This window comes from Heptranchias perlo, chromosome 21 (genome assembly GCF_035084215.1).
Source record: "Heptranchias perlo isolate sHepPer1 chromosome 21, sHepPer1.hap1, whole genome shotgun sequence".
In the NCBI taxonomy this organism is placed as follows: domain Eukaryota; kingdom Metazoa; phylum Chordata; class Chondrichthyes; order Hexanchiformes; family Hexanchidae; genus Heptranchias; species Heptranchias perlo.
In genome coordinates this window covers 17,945,445-17,965,921 of record NC_090345.1, presented here as the reverse complement: position 1 = coordinate 17,965,921, position 20,477 = coordinate 17,945,445, and the positions used below count along the sequence as shown (strand labels likewise).

The 20,477-nt window shown below is 41.1% G+C and overlaps 1 protein-coding gene across 2 annotated transcripts in view; it reads left to right on the top strand.

The window, feature by feature from the left end:
* trub1 (TruB pseudouridine (psi) synthase family member 1) overlaps positions 1-20,477 on the top strand; it is a 54,191-nt gene that overhangs the window by 9,489 nt on the left and 24,225 nt on the right. The window lies entirely within an intron of this gene.

Here is a 20,477-nt window from a genome sequence, read left to right as displayed (position 1 = left end):
CTGAATCCAGGGCTTCAACATTTCATTCTTTGTAAAATGTTCCTCTGAGAAGCTGGTTTGTATGTCAAGTGCATTTGATTGTACTGCTTTAATGAAAATATAAACTGTAAATACATAAATATAACTAACATAGCTTTACTTAAAATAGTCTTGACACAATATTTATCATTCAATGAAACTTTACTTGATAGTTTATATATTATATTATAGAATTGCTCAAAAATAAGTGAATGTGCCTGCATTTCCTTCCCCGAACAACACCTGCTTTTTTTCATACATTGTATAGGCCTCAATTTAGAAATATTAGAGGAGAGCTGTGCAAGCTGCCAGAGTGCTATATCTGGGTGACAGACCAAAAACTTTGGCAAGGAGTAAACTCATGAAATACTTCAAAAGCTCAATTGATTTTGGGTTTGAATTTAGTTCCAAAGGAAGTGATCCAAGAGTGAGTGGTTCTATTCCACATCATTTCAAGCCCAGTTTTAATCTTGGGATACAGACAGCAATTATAGTTTTTCACATTTACTGCACTTTCTAATTACAGTAATATTGCATATTTGTGAAACCACTTCATCATCACAATGTTTAGTTTTGCAACAGCTTTAAATTCAACTCCAATCAGTCATAAAATAGAATGTTGTACCAGGCGATATTGCAGATGAAAAAGATCCAAAATACATAAAATCAAGAGTAGGAAGACCTAGTAAGATGGAGAGTTTTATTTTCAATGAAATAAATTGAAATAAGTTAATATTATTGCATCTCTAGTGTGGCAAATTTGCATGGCAAATAATTGCAGTAGTTGGGTAGAAACAGAATATTGAAGCTCTGATGAAAAACTTTAGAAACGAGGGAGGAAAAAGAAGCCTATCTTGTAAGAAAACAAAGATGGCTTTGAGTGTGTCCAAGCCATATTATGCTATTTATTTATTTTTTCCATAATTGTATTAGCCTCGTATATTGCTGGCCCTGTTCGAAAAATCAATTTTGTAGTCTTTGGACTTCTCATCTATCTGCCTGAGTACTGTGCCATTGTTTTTAATTTATACACGCACCCTCTTTTATTAAGAAAAACACTTCACTAAACTATATCCAAATAAAGCTTTTAAATATGTAACCTCTAACTTTTCTTAATAATTTTGAAAAACAACCAGGTACTTATAACTGGAAACTGAACATAGCAGCAGTTGGCTAATGCGTTCTACTGATGCATCCTGGGAAATTGTGCACCCTGCACATGCTCAGACGCAGAATCTGCCTTCAGCTAACACAGCCATATTTCAAGATTAAAAGCATCGAGTCTGAGCCCTGGCTATTTTAAAATAAAAACTTTAACGAAGGTATTAAAAGACACAGAGTGGATAAATTGATCATGTTATTGTGGTAATATAACATTTATTTATTTTGTTTAAAATGCTACTTTAGAAGATGGAAATTTCAGTTACCAAGGGATAATAGAGTGACCGAAAAATTTTTCAAAACATGTTTAATTGGTTCACCTTTTTACATTTTTCATTGACAGATTCTCCTTACTGGTCATTCAGGATTGATTGTTTTCATAAGTCCTTGGTAGTTTCTCAACAGTTTTCCAGCTGCTCTCATTGCTTTTCTTTCGTACGTTACCTACTTCCTGAGCTCTGATTCAAAGTAGAACAGTAGCAAATCAATCAATAAAATATAATGGCAAAAATGTAATGAACAGAAAGTGTGTGCTACTGGGTTGGGGGTGGGATGCAACGAGGGGTGGTGGGATTGCTCTTGGAATGGGGTTTGCAGGGCGAATTTTGAACCAAATCCTGCATATAGCCATGGTTATAGACAGATTTACGGTTGTGATTTTGGCAGCGGGAGGGAGCAGATGGGGCAGGGACACGAAGAGGGTTGCAGGCTGTTTTGTTCTTAATCCCTTTGCACAACTGCCTCATTGCCATTGTCACCATTATCCCTTCTGAATACCTGCTTGTGCTCTGTATGCTGCCTACCCCTTTGTACCTTGTTGATTTCCCTCCATGTCACGTCCAGTTCATTATGTTCTGCGCCTTTCAACCCATTCTGTAATTCTGTTCCTTCTGCTCGTCCATCCTCCCCCTCAAGTGTGTTGCCATTATTTGGCTTACTGTTTGCAGTTGATAACGTCCCATTGCTCGCATCCTTTCTTCTACTCATTCTTTGCCGTATTTGCTCCTCCCTCCAATCCCTCATTGACTGACATCCTATATCCCAGGCTCATAAGAACATAAGAAATAAGAGCAGGAGTTGGCCAATCGGCCCTTTGAGCCTGCTCCACCATTCAATCAGATCATGGCTGATCTGGTCCTAACCTCAAATCTAAAATCATGTCCAATTTCCTGCCCGCTCCCCGTAACCCCTAATTCCCTTTACTTCTAGGAAACTGTCTATTTCTGTTTTAAATTTATTCAATGATGTAGCTTCCTGGGGCATCAAATTCCACAGACCTACTACCCTCTGAGTGAAGAAGTTTCTCCTCATCTCAGTTTTGAAAGAGCAGCCCCTTATTCTAAGATTATGCCCCCTAGTTCTAGTTTCACCCATCCTTGGGAACATCCTCACCGCATCCACCCGATCAAGCCCCTTCACAATCTTATATGTTTCAATAAGATTGCCTCTCATTCTTCTGAACTCCAATGAGTAGAGTCCCAATCTACTCAACCTCTCCTCATGTGTCCGCCCCCTCATCCCCGGGATTAACCGAGTGAACCTTCTTTGTACTGCCTCGAGAGCAAGTATGTCTTTTCTTAAGTATGGAGACCAAAACTGTATGCAGTATTCCAGGTGTGGTCTCACCAATACCTTATATAACTGCAGCAATACCTCCCTGTTTTTATATTCTATCCCCCTAGCAATAAAAGCCAACATTCCGTTAGCCTTCTTGATCACCTGCATACTAACTTTTTGATTTTCTTGCACCAGGACCCCCAGATCCCTTTGTACTGCAGTACTTTCCAGTTTCTCGCCATTAAGATAATAACTTGCTCTCTGATTTTTCCTGCCAAAGTGCATAACCTCACATTTTCCAATATTGTATTGCATCTGCCAAATCTCCGCCCACTCACCCAGCCTGTCTATATCCCCTTGGAGGTTTTTTATGTCCTCCTCACTCTCTACTTTCCCTCCCATCTTTGTATCATCTGCAAACTTTGATATGTTACACTCGGTCCCCTCCTCCAAATCGTTAATATAGATTGTAAAGAGTTGGGGACCCAGCACCGACCCCTGCGGAACACCACTGGCTACTGGTTGCCAGTCCGAGAATGAACCATTTATCCCAACTCTCTGCTCCCTGTTAGATAACCAATCCTCCACCCATGCCAGAATATTACCCCCAATCCAGTGATTCTTTATCTTGAGCAATAATCTTTTATGTGGCACCTTGTCGAATGCCTTCTGGAAGTCTAAATACACTACGTCCACTGGTTCCCCTTTATCCACCCTGTGCGTTATGTCCTCAAAGAACTCAAGCAAATTTGTCAGACGTGACTTCCCCTTCGTAAAGCCATGCTGACTTTGTCCTATTAAATTATGTTTATCCAAATGTTCCGCTACTGTCTCCTTAATAATAGACTCCAAAGTTTTACCCACCACAGATGTTAGGCTAACTGGTCTATAATTTCCAGCCTTCTGCCTACTATCCTTTTTAAATAAGGGTGTTACATTAGCAGTTTTCCAATCTGCCGGGACCTTTGCTGAGTCCAGAGAATTTTGGAAAATTATTACCAAAGCATCCACAATCCCTACTGCCACTTCCCTCAAGACCCTAGGATGTAAGCCATCAGTTCCAGGGGATTTATCCGCCTTGAGTCCCATTAATTTACTGAGTACCAATTCCTTAGTGATTTTAATCGTATTTAGCTCCTCCCCCCCCCCAGAGCCCCCTGTTTGTCCAGTGTTGGGATCTTAGTGTCCTCTACCGTAAAGACTGAAACAAAATATTTGTTCAGCATTTTTGCCATCTCCATGTTTCCCACCATTAATTTCCCGGTCTCATCCTCTAAGGGACCTACGTTTGCCTTAGCCACCCTTTTTCTTTTTATATAACTATAGAATCTCTTGCTATCTTTTTATATTTTTTGCTAATTTATTTTCATAATCTATCTTCCCTTTCTTAATCAATCCTTTAGTTACTTTTTGCTGTCTTTTGAAGACTTCCCAATCTTCTATCCTCCCATTAAGTTTGGCTACCTTATATGTCCTTGTTTTTAGTTGGTTACTATCCTTAATTTCTTTACTTAGCCACGGATGGCTGTCATTTCTTTTACACCCTTTTTTCCTCAGTGGAATATATATTTTTTGAAAGTTGTAAAATAACTCCTTAAATGAACACCACTGCTCATGTACCGTCTTACCCTTTAATCTATTTTCCCAGTCCACTTTGATCAATTCCGCGCTCATACCATCATAGTCTCCTTTATTCAAGCTCAGTACGCTTGTTTGAGAACCAACCTTCTCACCCTCTAATTGGATATGGAATGTAACCATGTTATGGTCACTCATTCCAAGGGGATCCTTAACTGGGACATTATTAATTAATCCTGGCTCATTACACAGGACCAGGTCCAAGGTTGCTTGCCCCCTTGTAGGATCAGTTACATACTGCTCAAGAAATCCATCCCTAATACACTCAATAAACTCTTCCTCAAGGCTGCCCTGCCCAATTTGATTTGTCCAGTTAATATGATAGTTAAAATCCCCCATAATTATAGCTGTTCCCTTATTACATATCCGGACTATTTCCTGATTAATACTTCTTCCAGCAGAGTTGCAACTATTAGGAGACCTCTATACTACGCCCACTAGTGTTTTTTTCCCCTTATTATTCCTTATCTCTACCCAAACTGTTTCATTATCCTGATCCTTTGTCCCAATATCATTTCTCTGTATTACAGTGATTCCTTCCTTTATTAACATAGTCACCCCACCTCCCCTTCCTTCCTGCCTGTCCTTCCTGATTGTTAAATACCCTGGCATATTTAATTCCCAGTCGTTGTCACCCTGCAGCCATGTTTCTGTAATGGCCACAAGATCATACCCATACGTAGTTATTTGTGCCGTTAACTCGTCCATTTTGTTACGAATGCTACGTGCATTCCGATAAAGAACTTTCAAATATGTTTTGTGACACTTAGTTCCTGCTTGTTGGAGGCTCCCTCAACTCAAATCAAGTTCTATACTTTCCTCCTCCCTCAACCCCATCAAGCCATGCCTTAGCCTGTGATGTCCTCGCGTGCTCCCCTTTCAGTCTCTGCCTTTCCAACACTTCCACGGTTCCCCCTTTCTGTCTTTCCCTCCTCCGTTATGCATGATTCCCCCAACAGGTTAACCGGCCCATATGTTGACTTTAAACGAACACCTACTGACCACAAGACTGTTCCCTGACCGTTGCTGGTTAACTTACACTTCGGTTTCGAAAGTGCTGTTGTGTTTATATTGTAGGTAAATGCATTGTAAGTGCAATGAGCGATTTCAAAATTAATGTGCCGATGACCTGCAAAAAAAAAAAGGCTGGGTAGGCCTGTGGGCAACACAAAACCCAGCGGCAAAGAAGGGGAAAGGCTGGGGCTGGAAACCAGGAGGCACAATGGTAGGTGGGCATGCTAGAGTCAGTAAACGGCAGGCCCTGGTAGCAGTATGTCAAATACGTAGGTATGCTTGCATTCTGCACTGTTGCAATGCCGGATTCTGAGCAATGCTACAGAGCCACAACATATTGAGCAGCATAATTTTTTAATAATTCCCTGGGCTGTTGGCCAGTTTTCTGAATACCTCTTGGATACAGTCATCATAACAAGCCAGATCTCTTCTTATTATCTTGATGTTGACATTAAAGTAGTGTCTGCTCTGAGTTTTGTACAAAGCAGAAAATGGCTTGCATGCTGGTTAATTGCCAAGGCTATTACAGTGGATGTGCTGTTAGTTAGACATTAATGCCAATACACCATGATATTAATCCTTGGGGTGCTGCCAACAAAATAACTAATTTATGATGGTGCCTGCTCTCCTGGGCGATCAGTGAATTGTCTCAAGCCAGCAAAGTGCTAAACATCTCATTGAAAAAAAAATAATTTCAATAACATGAATAATCCTTTAATGTTGCATGAGTTGTGATGTCCGATCACGTTTACAGCCAGGTTTTTCAGCCAGTCAAGGTGCAGATTTTATTGATGTGGGTCTCCATTTTGGAGTGAGGAGATCTCTGGAGATGCTGGAACGATGGACAAGTTTATTCTTTCAGTGAGAGAGTGCAAATGTTAAAAATAATGTAAATGTTAAAATAATGAAAATAGGAGGAACTAGAGAGGGAGAAAATAGTGGAAAAGAGGTGAGAGTGAAAGTTTTTAAAACCTTATTTTAAAATTCTGTTTAAAGTGTTAACTTTAGTAATGGATGTTTTTTATTAGCCTTAATATCGTAAAATTAGGATTTTTTTTCAGTATCGCATTGCGAGAGCTAAATTCTTTACAGAGCACAGGATTTTGTCGGGCTATCAATAGCCTTTCCTTTCTAGTGTCTTGCAAGAGTAATTTGTGTTCTTGTAATAGGCATTCCTGTGGCATCAGAATGAGACTGCCACTTTAGTGCTGAGTTTTAAGCATTTTTCTGCTGTCGACCGTTACTGGCTCGAAACTGGGCTGAGACTTCCAAAGCCCATTCCCCTTGTGGCCATTACAGCTATCTGAAAGTGGATATTTTAATCTCTTTAGTCTTGATTTAATTCAAATCCAGGCTCCAGAGGTGAAAGTATAATCTAGCCCACTGCACTACCCAGCTATCTGTGTTCCATGCAATCTTTTGTAAATCTACAGAACTGCCTACAGCATTAGTAATCCCAAAGTTGTCAGTCACAAAGCACTGCATTTTTGATGGTAAGGCTGCACTGACATTTTTCTTCCCTGAACATCGGGCATAATTTCTTCGGTGCTAACGCCAATCTGGCCTGTATCGATGTGAGTGATACTACCACACAAAAATCAACTTGCAGTAATTTTGCTTTACATCAGCTACAATATAACTGTAGCCACTAAGAAGTTCACCTTTTATATATATTTAATTTTTTTTAAACTCCATAGTACAAAAGTGTGCCTTTCCCTGACAGGTTTTGGAACACCAGGCTCTTGGCCACACAATTCTCTGCCAGTAACAGGAGGTTGATAAATTGTGATTTGCATGTGAGCATTCTGGGTAGCACCGTGTTGCTCATCACCACTCCCCCACCACCCCCACCTTAGCAGTTCACACTAGCAGTATTATACACTTCCTGCATATACTGGTTGATATATGCTTTGTTTACATAAACAATATAAAAGCATAGAATTAACTGTGTGTGTGTATAAGATGGGCAATGCGTGTCACTGTTAAAGTAGGGGTGGTTGTCTTGTATGTAGTTGCAGGTAGTAGGGCGCTTTCTACAGCAAGTATTCCTCTGTTCACCTTTCCTCCTTTTCAGTTACGCTTGCTTTGAAACAAAAGGAAACCTGTAAGAAGGAAGGTCACAAAATGTCTTTTTGGCCTTGCACCAGGTGCCTGTGCTCGTGTTGTGATTGGGACTCGCTGTGTTTGGCTCCTGCTCTCTGTGCTCTGAGGCAGTCAACAAATGCGGCACTAAAAACATTTTCTAATCTTCCTTCTTACATGTCTCCTTTTGTTCTATAGCAAGCATGACTGAAAAAGAGGAGAGACTACCCGGGGCAGTCCTCCTTGTACAGAGTACTCATCCACTGGATTAATAGATATATATCATTTTACTGTCTGCAGCACTGGCCTCCCATTCCATCACAGCTGTCTCCTGCTCCGCTCTCTGCAACACATAAATTAAATTTCCCATACTGGAGGGAGTGTGGAGACTGATGGGGTTGCTCCCGAGGGGAAGAAAAACTTGAATCTCCAGTTTGAAGGTATAGGGCTTGTTCTGTCATTGAAAGCTTTGGGGATGGTGATAAAGAAATTGCCATCGTTGCTGGAAAGTGGATCTTGTATGTAAATATGTGCACAGTAACAGTCATTCAGATTACAGCATGCATCAAGATGGCACATTGTTGGAAAATTTATACATCGCTAAGGAACTAATCTTCATATATAGTATAGCTTTTCTTATGCATTGCAGTAAATTCCATACTTAAATGGTTAATACATTTTTTGATTTTTAGATGTTTTAAAAAGGAAGCTGCAAAGGTTTGCTGTAAGGTCAAAGCTTGAGAAACAAAAGCTAACATTTATTCAGCTGCTAGGAACTGTATCTTGGTTTTGTGCTGATATAGTCAAATGTCTTTCCATACTTAATTTCAAATTGAACCCTTGACTGTAGAGGGAGTTAGAGAACAAATATATCAAGCCATTATTAGTGTTTGCTATTGGCATTGCCTATTAGTAAATCCATCTGATAGTTGCCTCAGTATTGACCACTGAACCATGACAAAAGACTCCTATTGAGGGAGTCTGTACAAGGAAAATGCTGGGGACAGGATATAAATGGGCTCCTCTGATGCCTCAGTAGGTAAATGCAATTAGCTGTATAAACTGGATTTGATGCCAGCTGTGTGCTGAGCTGGAAGTAGTGAAGCAGTGTTGGATGGAGCCACTACAATGGGCCACAGTGACCTTGGACTTGGGAGGGGCAAAGATAATGAGGAAGGCTGGAAAGTGTGCATTTTAAAGATGTCTTTTGAAAGCAAAATCTGCCTCAGATCCCATCGCCAGCACCGTTTTTTTGAAGTTTGAAGGCAGGTTTATGTGCAGCACTTCATTTTCCAAAATGATATTAGGTGGTGATGCAGCATATTGGAGAAGGATAGAGACATTTAAACTTATCTCTATTTATGGTACAATTTGACCAAAAAAATAGGAACATTACCCTCCGATGAGGAACAAAATTCAATATTGTGATCCTTAGAATTTTCTTTTCATTGCCACAAATTGTACCATTTTAGTGTTGGAATATAGTGCTGGTTTTTTTTCATTTTAGGTCCACGTTTTGAATGTAGATTTATGCAGTAAGACTTCTGTTTTCTTCTGTTCTTGTCTTTTTCCTTTCCCCACTAATTCAGCTATAAATTGCAAAGGAATGAAAAGAAATGAAGGAAAAATCTAATGGTTATGTTAGCTTGGAGGCATTAAGCAACCATTTTTTCAGTTAAAATTGTGTGATTACATTGCAAGCAAAGCTTTGAATTTGTTTGATGCCAGCATTTTTTGTCAGTCTGCTGAACATCAAATAAAGGAGTTTTATTTTTTAAATCCTCTATTGTCTTGAAAGAATTCATTCTTATTGCAGAACGGCTGGAGGTCCAGATTCTATCAAATACAGTACAAAATATGAGTCACAAGGAGCTGAAATGGGGAAAAGTACATCATTGGAGAAGTAACTCCCATTTTTAGTACAGTCGAATCTGCTTGTGCTCACCGGTTGTAGTGTTCAAACAGATATAGTGCTTAATTTAGCCTGAGGTTTTACTGCGGACAGTGCCCATCAAAATTAGGTATTGAATATTATTCAGGTCATTGAGCCTTGCACTTAAACCATATGATGTTGTGTTACTACCTTCCTAGTCAATAAATCTCGATATTCTATATTTAGATGTGTATTGTTTCAGACGTATATTTGGGAATTTTTGTGTCAACAAGGAGTTGATTGTCATTGTTCAGCCTGAGCACTTATTGTTAGCAACAGGTATTCCCAGGTTTGATGTAGTCAAATGGGGAGTAAAGTTCTTTTTCTGTTGGCCCAGCAATTCATCTTATCACCAAGATGATCCCATACCTTATACCCACATCGTTTCCAGTTCTAAGTATGAACTTTTCTTACTGTGAATTTCTTTTGGAAAATATGATCTCTCTGGGAAAATTGGTAGCAGATCGTTTCTGGTGTCCCTGAATAATTGTTTTGCAGAAATGTGGTAGATTCAACTTGCTGGTTTATTGTTGTATAAGTCATATCTGAGGGCCTGTAACACTAAAACACATGCTGAACATAGACATTGTGACGCAGGCAAAGAAATCAAGTGAATGTTGCGTCTGTCATTGAAAGGTATATGACTGAACAATGCTATTTTTTAATCAATGGAAAATGTAAATATAATTTTTAAAATCCTGTTAAGTTATTTGAGCCCATTGCCTTGGGTCCCTGCATAGCGTGTCTCAATGTTTAAACAAGGCTGGGGACGTTCCTGTGCCCCCTGGTCATGCCGTCTTCAAATCAAGCACCAGTAGTTGAACAAGACTTGTGAGTTGCTGTTTATTGGACCATGTGCGCAAATTGACTGCCATGTTTCCCTACATAATAACAATGCCTACAACTTCAAAAGCAGTTAATTGGCTATGAAGCACTTTTGGATGCCCCGAGGATGTGAAAGATATTATATAAATGCAAGTTTTTCTTGTTTTCCCTGCCGGCCTCGGGTTGCTTCTCCAATGGTGCAGATGAAATTAAGAATTTACTGAGTAAGAGGGACTGAACAGTACAAATTTACTGTGCCTGGGGAATCTGCTGTGTCCACGATGTCCATGGAAACTGATGCTTTCGTTTCTTTAAAACAACTTTAATTTTGGTTACCCTAGTGCTCAATGCCAACATGAATGCCTGCTCTGTGAAGATTTCCATTGCTAGGTATAAATTTTCACCAAAAATTATTAAAAATTGTACAAGCACTGGAAAAGAATTACTTTTTGCTGCTTTTTTTTAAAAAAGGAATTGAAAATGAGCCCCTTTTTACTTCATGAAAGCATGCTTTTTCTCTCCAAACATATGTTGTGATGTAATTTTTTTTATGGCTTTTGAATGATTTCTTCAACCCCCTCAAGCTATGCCTCTCAATCTGGAGACCAGTAAAGAGTGCACAAAATGGATACAAAGCCATAATGCTGCTCTGGTGCAATATCGTAATATATTTTGAACTGGGGTATGTAGGAGGCCGAAGCAAGCCAATTTAGGCATCGTATATAAACCCTAGATATGTAGTAGTAAATCATAATCTATTTCTCAGATGCAGGTATATTGGTGGAGGGAAAAAGATTCGCCTGGTATCTTTCCACTAATATAGATTATACACATTTTCTTTCAGTACAATAAGTCCGATGCAATAGGGGGATAGTGCGGGATTCAAAGTCTGCTTATACTACTTCCTTTTGATTTTCGGACGTGATGCTCATCTGCTTGTGTTCACCTTATTGCAATCTGTTATGGTATTGTGCTTTTAAGTTTTCTTCCTGCTCTTCTCAACCTCCAAATATGCCATCCTACATGATCTTCCTCTCTGCATTTTCGTTGTTGAAGTCAAGGTTCATCATACTGTAACTCATCCCTTCAAAACTGTGGAATTGAGAGTCATATATTCAAGTTTGCCGATGACACAAAGATTGGTGGCATAGTAAGTAGTGTAGACGGGAGCATAAAATTACAAAGAGACGTTGATGGATTAAGTGAGTGGGCAAAACTGTGGCAGATGGATTTCAACACAGATAATTTTGGGATCATCCATTTTGGACCAAAAAGGGATAGATCAGATTTTTTAAATGGTGAAAAGCTAGGAACAGTGGAGGTCCAAATAGATTTAGGGGTCCATGTACACAGATCACTAAAATGTGGTCAGGTACAAAAAATATTCAAAAAGGCTAATGGAATGTTAACCTTTATATCTAGGGGGCTAGAATATAAAGGGGAGGAAGTTTTGCTACAGCTATACAAAACCCTAGTTAGACCACATCTGGAGTACTGTGTATAATTCTGGGCAGGGTAGCTTAGAAGGATATATTGGCCGTGGAAGGATTCACCAGAATGTTACCAGGTCTCCAAGGGTTAAATTATGAGGAGGGATTACATAAACCAGGCTTGTATTCCCTCGAACATAGATGGTTAAGGTGTGATTTGATTGAGGTTTTTAGGATTTTGAAAGGAATTGATAGGGTAAATAGAGAGAAACTTTTTCTGCTGGTGGGGAAGTCTAGGACAAGGAGCCACAACCTTAAAATCAGAGCCAGGCCATTCAGGAGAGAAGTTAGGAAACATTTCTTCATGCAAATGGTGATAGTTGTGTGGAACACTCTCCCACAAAAAGCAGTAGATGCTAGCTCAATTAATAATTTTAAATCTTGAGAGAGATTTTTGCTAGCCAACGGTATTAAGGGATATGGAGCCAAGGTGGGTGGATGGAGTTAGGATACAGATCAGCCATGATCTCATTGAATGGCGGAACAAGCTCGAGGGGCTAAATAGCCTACTTCTGTTCCTAATTCCTTGCTGCTTGGCATCCCCTAGTCATTATTTGTTGATTTACCTAATCTTCAACTTTTTTTTTTAACTTTGGTTTTTATGGGTCTTGATTCTTAATAAAAGCTGCTAAAAATCCACAGAAAAAATCTCTGTTGACTTATTTCACTTTGACATGGTTGGAAAAGCCCGCTATCATGTCAGTAGGTTCATTTTGTGCCGAAAGCACATCAAAGAGATATGCATGCACAGTCAGTCTGTTACAGTAATTGCATTGCGCATTGCACAGTGTAAATGTTTAATTATAAACAGATACACAAAAGAACACTTGCAGCTCCAGAAGTTGCTGTGAGAAAGACCATTGTACTGGAAAGTCTAATTTTGTAGTAGCAGTCTTAATAAATATTTAATTTCACACACAAAGTTCCGGTACATTGGCTATGGGAAAGAAGGAATGTCAACAGGAGTTCCACCTTTGGCCACACTTGAACATCCCTTACAGGCTAACTACAGAGCCGAATTGTAAAAAAAAATAAGCCCACAACCATTCTCTTCATTGGAGGCCATGGTATACAGGTCAAGTGACTATAAAGGGATGAATTTGGAGATACATTTGTTTTCTAAAAAAAACTGTTTATTAACCTGCAAAGGTTGGAGTATTAACTGCATTCTGAAATTTGAAAAAGTTAAGGTACTGTACATTTGGGCAAATGTAATGCTCTTCTAATGTAGTTTTAAGACTGGAGTTCGGAGAACTTTCATTTGCACTAGAAGTGTGAGGCATTCAACAAAGGCAGATAAAGCAGTCCCTGAAGTAAATGATTTTATAAACACAATTAAAATAATAGTTAAAAGGGCTATGAGAAAGTCCAATTAGAGATGAAAAAGGAATCCTATGGAGGATGAAGGAATGGAGCAGATACTAAATGCGTACTTTGCCTTGAAGAGTGGTAGTGGGACTGAAATGGTATAAAAGGAGTGGATGTTGTATACATGAATTTTCAAAAGATGTTTGATAAGGTGCCACATAGGAGGCCCTTAGACAAAATTAAGGTACTAGGTATTAAAGAGAACGTGGCAGCACGGATCGGAAGCAAGTTGAAGGATGGGAGATGGAGAATAGTAGTTAATGTGTGGTTTTCAACTGGAGTTATATACGATCAGTGTTGGGCCCACTGAGGTAATGCTAAACCTATGCAAATTCTTGGTTAGGTTGCAGTTAGAATATTGTGTCCTATTTGGATGGCTTACTTTAGGGAGGATGTCAAGGCCATGGAGAGGGTGCAGAAGAGATTCACCAAGCTGATGCCAGAGATGAAAGGCTTTAGTTATAGGGGGAGACTAGAGAAGCTAGGGCTTTTTTTCACTGGAACAGAGAAATCTGGTAGAAGTGTTCAGATTTATGAGGATTTTGATGAGTTAAATGGGGGAAAAACTATGTCCACTGGTTGGTGAGTTGGTAAGTGGGCATACATTTAAGATCAGTAAAAGAGTGGAAGAGGTTAGAATTTTTATTGTACACTGAGTTGTTAGGACATGGAATGCTCCATCAGAAACAATGGTAGAAGCAAAATCCATAAAGGAAAGTGGATAAATTTTTTTTAAAAAGAAAATTATAACAAGGTGTATGGGGAAAGGGCAGAGGAATGGGGCTATGTAGATAACTTTCAGAGAGTCTTCACAGGAACAATGAGCCAAATGATCTCTTGTGCTGTAACATTCTATGATTCTAATTAATTTCCTTTAAGTGCTCATCTCTCATTTAAAAAAGCCTTAGGGCTCGATTTTCGCACCCCCGAGCGGGTGCGTTCGTGGCGGGGGGGGGGGGGGGGGGGGGGGCGGGGCGGCTGTGAAAATCGGGAATTCCTGGGGCAGGTCTGGAGCCCGGCTCCAACCCGCCCACTTCCGGGTTCCCCAGTGATGCGCTGACATACACGTGCAGCCCCCGCATGTGGGACTCCCGCCGGCAATTAAAGCTGGCGGGGTGCCACTTAAGGTAATCATTTAGGTACTTCAGGTCGTTTAGAGACCTGATTAACATGATATTTTCGGAGGGGTGGGATTTTCCAAACAACTAGGACTGTTTCCCGTACTGGGGGAAACACTCCCAGTTGAAATGGACGTGTTGCAGCCATCAACCTGTGGCAGCTGCAAAGGTCCATTCGACAGGTCGGGGGGGGAAGACCCTCACTCATTGCAGGAGGCCACTCTGTCACTTTGAACAAAGTTTGGCCTCCACCACCTTCCTAACAATAAAATTCACCAACTTGCCAACTTATCCCGGTGTCCAGACACATTTACCAACCTTGCGGACCCCCTGAAATGTACATCTTCTGGATGGGGGCCGCCGTAGCTGCAGTCATGACCTCGGAGGATGAACAGCATCACCAGCCTTGCCGGCCACGCCGTCCACCTCTGACACGTGGAGCCCCACAACACAGTGCTGTGACACATCCACCTGCACAGCAGGAGGGAGGGCAACCGCAGAGAGAGATGCGTCGCAGAGGGCACTATCCTCACCACAGGGTCTACAGACCGAGGCTCAGCTTTCTGGACCACTCTGAGCAGCAGTGCACACAGAGTCACATGTAGTCGTGGACATCTGCAGCCTCCTTCGTGCCGAGCTGCTCCCGGCTGGCCCGAGCACCATCATCTTACCTGTCGCTGTCAAAGTCACCACTGCCCTCAACAACTTCTCCTCCGCATCCTTCCAGGGTGCCACCGGGGACATCGCCGACGTCTCTGTCTTCTGCACAAAAGAGCCCTGCAAATACACCTACACCCACTCTGCAGTGACGCAATGGGTGGCATCAGTTGTGGGTCTTCATAGTGATCCTCAGGAAAGGGCATTATTGCACAAACCAGACAAGATTCGCAAAGACGTGGCAGTAGTGGTGACAATATAATGTTTTGAGAGTTGATCAGAAATTAAATATAGGTTAAAAACCATGACAAACTCTCAAACACCCTTGTGCATCCCCTTCATGCTCACGACACGTTTGCCTTATGCTTCCTACTGCACATGTGAGATGCATGCCCTGTGGCTGCAGCACAGGTAGTGGCAGGTTGAGTGAGGCTGACCGTGAAAGAGATGCACGAGAGGGTGAGTATGAGATAGAGCCATGAGATTGTATGAGGATTGGGGTGAATGGTAGTGGCGGGATGAGTACTGGCGAGGTGAGTAAGTGCAGGTAAGATGAGGATGAGCTTTGAGTGGGTGAGAGGGGTGATGTGACAGAGTAGTGTTGGCAGTGCAGAAGGAGATGTGGGGTGGGGGCGGTGATGTGGCAGATGGAGTGTAGGGGAATGAATAGGTGTACTCACTTCGGCTGACCTACTGAGGTCATTGAAGCGCCTCCTGCATTGTATGCAGGCGTGTGATATGTTGGTGCAGGTGACCTCCTCTGCCACCTCGAGCCAGGCCTTCTTGGTGGCAGAGGCAGGCCGCTTCCTCCGCCCGCCGGGGGGAAGATCTCCGTCCTCCCCCCTCCTCCTCACCCCATCCAATAATACCTGGAGTGAGGCATCATTAAACCTAGGAGCAGCCTTCCCCCGGGCTGCTCCATGCTGTAATTTTTCCTATTTCCTGCAGCATCAGTCATTGGAGGACTGCCCCTTTAAATAGGGCTCCTCCAGCTGACAGCCTATGCTGCGTCCGCCCATTGCGCAGCTTTCCAGTGCGAAACCCAGAAGACAAGGTAAGTGGCTCCAATTAGCCTGTGATTCCATGCGAAGCACCCCGATTTCACCCACGCGCCCAGTTGACCCCCCGCTGTGAACCCACCGCCCTCCTAATATCGGGCCCTTAGTATTCATATGTACCCACCCAGTCATACTCCTTGTGCAGTAGGTTGAGACTCGTATTTTAGAAAAATACCACTGTCTTCCACCTTTCATTCAGGTATATGTAAGTGGGTATTAAAAGTTTAAGTCCTAAATGAATATGATTACTGACGGTAATTGCGCACGCTTACTTTTTTGTGGGGTTATAATTTTGTCACACATTTTTGAGGAAATCATAGATTTATCATGTAAAAAATGCCGAAAGTAAGTGAAATCAGAGTAAAAATGAACAGTTGGAAATGTATTTTGTGGTAACTAGACTATCTTTACTATGGTTTGTGCTTTTTATAAAAGTAAAAAGCAATGTGTTTGTATGGTGTGGCTCCCAGGATGGATTGCACTTTGTGGGTCCTGCTGTGTGGGCTGCAGACATGGGGAGTGCTGGTGTTGTATTGTGCAGTGGTCACTGTGTTTCTGTCTTCAAGAAAATGAATGAAGTAGATGCTGCTATATGCCGAGAGGATAGGAGTGTGGGGGTAGAGAGGCACTGATATGGCCTGGCACAGCAGCCCTGTGAGAGTCTTTAAGAACGATATTTGCTGGGTCAAAATGCTACTGAGGCCGGACTCCCCATTGTCAGCCGGGACTCGGTGCTAGCACTATCGCCTCATAGTCAGAAGGTTGTGGGTTCAAGTCCCACTCCAGTGACTTGAGCATGTAATCCAGGCTATCACTGCAGTGCAGTACTGAGGGAGTGCTGCACTGTCGGAGGTGCCGTCTTTCGGATGAGACGTTAAAACCAAGGCACTGCCTACCCACTTAGGTGGACCTAAAAGATCTCATGACACTGTTTTGAAGAAGAGCAGGGGAGTTCTCCTGGTGTCTTGGCCAAAATTTATTCCTCAACCAACACCTAAAAACAGATGATCTGGTCATTATCACATTGCTGTTTGTGGTAGCTTGCTTAAGTGCAAATTGGCTGCCGCGTTTCCTTCATTACAGCCAATGATGTACTTTTGAAGTGTTGCCATAGTTGGTTGTAGACTCTTTGGGAAGTCCTGAGGTCGTGAAAGGTGCTATAAGTCTTTTTATTATGGATTCCTGCTGTAGATCTTGAATTGGAGGGGGAGAGGACTATGCGTCGGCCATGTGTTTGCTCATGCTGAGAAAGTTGGCAGTGCTAGCCTCATCAGGTCAGAGTGAGTTTGTTATTAATAGTGCCCACCTTACTCATCCATGGCATGTCCTGGTAGCATGAAGTGAAGTAGTAGGCAGGCAGATTGACTAAACGATCCCAAGAGTGAAAATCATTGAATCTGTGGCCCAGTGATGCCATGACAAAAGTACAACCTTATACTGGCCAGTATACCTGCCCTCAGAACAGGAGTCAGGATTGACCTGTCCATTTCCTTAATGTGTAGCTAGGAAGCCATCCGACTTTGATTTTTACTTTTTACTTGCAATAAAATCAGTTCTATTACTTTAGTTTCCTGATCAGCACTTTAGAGAACGATGTTAGATGAAGACGAACTGCTTGGTGGCAAGATAAACTAGTAATGAGAGAATTGGAGGACATGTGTAGGAATTTGCCCCCTTATCCCTTCCCTTCTTCGGTGCAATTATTGAGGGTTATAAATGGAGTAGCTCCATTGATTCTGTAGTTATCAACTTTGAATGCTGAGCCTGAATTACAATTCATTTTATGCTGCACTTCTAATGATACTGCATCTTAACTTCAAATTTCTTGGAAAATAATCTGTTTGGATAGCATGATGAGTGAACTGGGAGGAAAAATAAATTAACCATATGGAAGACCTCGGGTATAAATATGGTACAGTTGCAGCCAATTATAGATTTCCTCTTTACTGCATAATATATAATTCTGTTCCTTGAAGAAATGTGGATGATGTAGCTCTGATTTTCAGGTTTTATTTTTTTCCTGAATTTTGGTCAAAACATCAGGTGAATTCAGTTGTAAGCAAATAAGTGCTCTTTCAGGTCAAAAACAAAGCAATGTTTGTAACTACAAAATTGTGTTGATTTGATCAGCAAAAGAATTTCAGAAAGAACAAATATGATATTTTAAGCAAATGTTAAATGCATACATCTGCCTTCACAAAGTGTAATGCTGACAGTAGTTGACATGCATTTTTAGTTGCTTCCTCAGTGCATCCCACAGAACTTCATTTTCCCATCTGTACATGATGCAAACAACCGAAGCTGCAGAGTTTATTGTTGAGGTTCATATTTCAGCATTTTTAAAAACACTTAGTAAAATATTGACAATTGCATATTTTGGAAAATTTGGCAACTGCATCCTATTCCAGTCATAGTTTGAGGCTTTGGGTGGTGTGCCTTCTTTTATTACTACAACAACAACTTGCATTTACAAAGCGCCTTTAATGTAGGAATAGTGTTCAGATGGCACACTGGCGCACAGGTACATGAAAGCAGATCTGACCACGCTTAGTGCTAAATTCAGCTTGGTTCATAGTTTAGATTTGTCTTTTACCTTTCCTGTACAGCTTCAACATGGTGTCTCTAAAAGTGGTTCCTAACTTCTGACATCTGACTTGCAAGCTGCTCTCAATATTTCTTGAGATAACATGTTGGTATAATGTGTTGATTTATTCATGGAATGGTAGGTTTCAAATTTTGCAAAGTGATTTCTCTCTACCAACAAGTTTCAGAACCAGGAGATGGAGAGGGCTGTTGGGGGCAGGGTTGTGATTTAACTTGGTAATCTCATGCATCATATAGCAGTTAGCTCAATAGTGGCATCAGCATAGCCCCCTGGGAAAAGGTGCTAAACTTGCCCACTTCATGCCATGTGACATGAAAGGACCTAAAAGCACAGGAAGAAAAATAATTAAAATGAGTGTATCTGCTGTGGCATTGCTCATGGCGAGTCAGTGGTTATGCTGCTGCAAGGGATGTGCTGTACAGAAAATATGGGGGGTGTGAATGGCCACTGGAGGAAATGACGAAAGGTGTTTGAGATGTGCTCAGAACACTGAAGCAAGCGTTTTTGATTTGTTCCCAGAAAATAACCCAGCAGTTTTTCCTCACTGCAGATAGGTGAACAGATTTGCTCCCTTCATATACTACAGTTACATAGATCATAGAATGGTTACAGCACAGAAGGTGGCCGTTTGGCCCGTTGAGTCCATGCCGGCTCTTTGTAAGAGCAATCCAGTTAGTCCCATTCCCCCACTTTTTCCCCATAGCCCTGCAAATTTTTTCCCTTGAAGTATTCATCCAATTACTTTTTGAAAGTCACGATTGAATCTGCTTGCACCACCCTTTCAGGCAGCGTATTCCAGATCATAACTACTCGCTGAATAAAAGTTTTTCCTCATGTCGCCTTCGGTTCTTTTGCCAATCACCTTAAACTTGTGTCCTCTGGTTCTTGACCCTTCCGCCAGTGGGAAAAGTTTCTCTTTATTTACTTTATCTAAACCCTTCATGATTTTGAACACTTCTATCAAATCTTCTCTGCTCTAAGGAGAACAACCCCAGCTTCTCCAGTCTATCCATGTAACTGAAGATATGCAAAGTTATTATGCTTTAGTTATATAAACAACCCGTTACTTTGCTTTTCTTTGTCATTTATCTCGGATTAAATTTATTTACATTTTGATGTTTTTATATTTAAATATAAAAACATTTTTTTAAAATCACTGTCCTAATAATTGCATCTTGTCTTTGTGCTGCCAATCCTTTTCAATCCCTAGAGAGAGGGTCAGATTGGGTGGGGCTTACAAACAAGTAGTCCTGGTACATTTTGTGAATGGCCAATCTTTCTGTCAATAATCAAGACCCTGGTGTGTAATGCTGCCCCCAGCTCCAAAATGTGGCTGTTTTCATTAAACACAGAAGGGGTGTAGCTTTAAGCTGAATTCTACAGCCAAAATTCAGTGATTTGGGTGCAATTTTATGCTGCTTACTTGTTCCTCATTGGTACGTACCAATCGAGTTAAGCTGCTTTTGCTCCATTCATGTTTAGTCAATGTAGTGTTTGGTAATTTAGCAGATGAACCCTCATTTCAGCCAGTCACTAACTTTTTTGCTCCGATGGAGGTGAGATTCTTCCGAGGCCACTTTTTTTTTTAAGGATGATGCTTTTGAAAGGCATTAAGTGACAGACTTGCGCAAGATACAAGACTTAATTATATAGATGTATAACTAACTATAACCTTGATTTTGATAATTTAGAAACAAAAGCAGCTGCAAAGTTTTACTCCGTTTCACCAACCTGACTAGTTACTGCTACTCTTGGTTTGACTATAATTTGAAATCTATTTATTATGTGAATCATGTCCAAAACTATATTCGTCTGTGCCTAACCAGGGGCTGAACATAGAAATAATATAGCTGTGATTTTGTAACTGCTGGGCGGTTACAACGTTGCTGCTGTAGGTTTTTGTGTCTAGACAACTGTTTGCAGCTACCCATGTATATGCTCTTCTCCATAAAC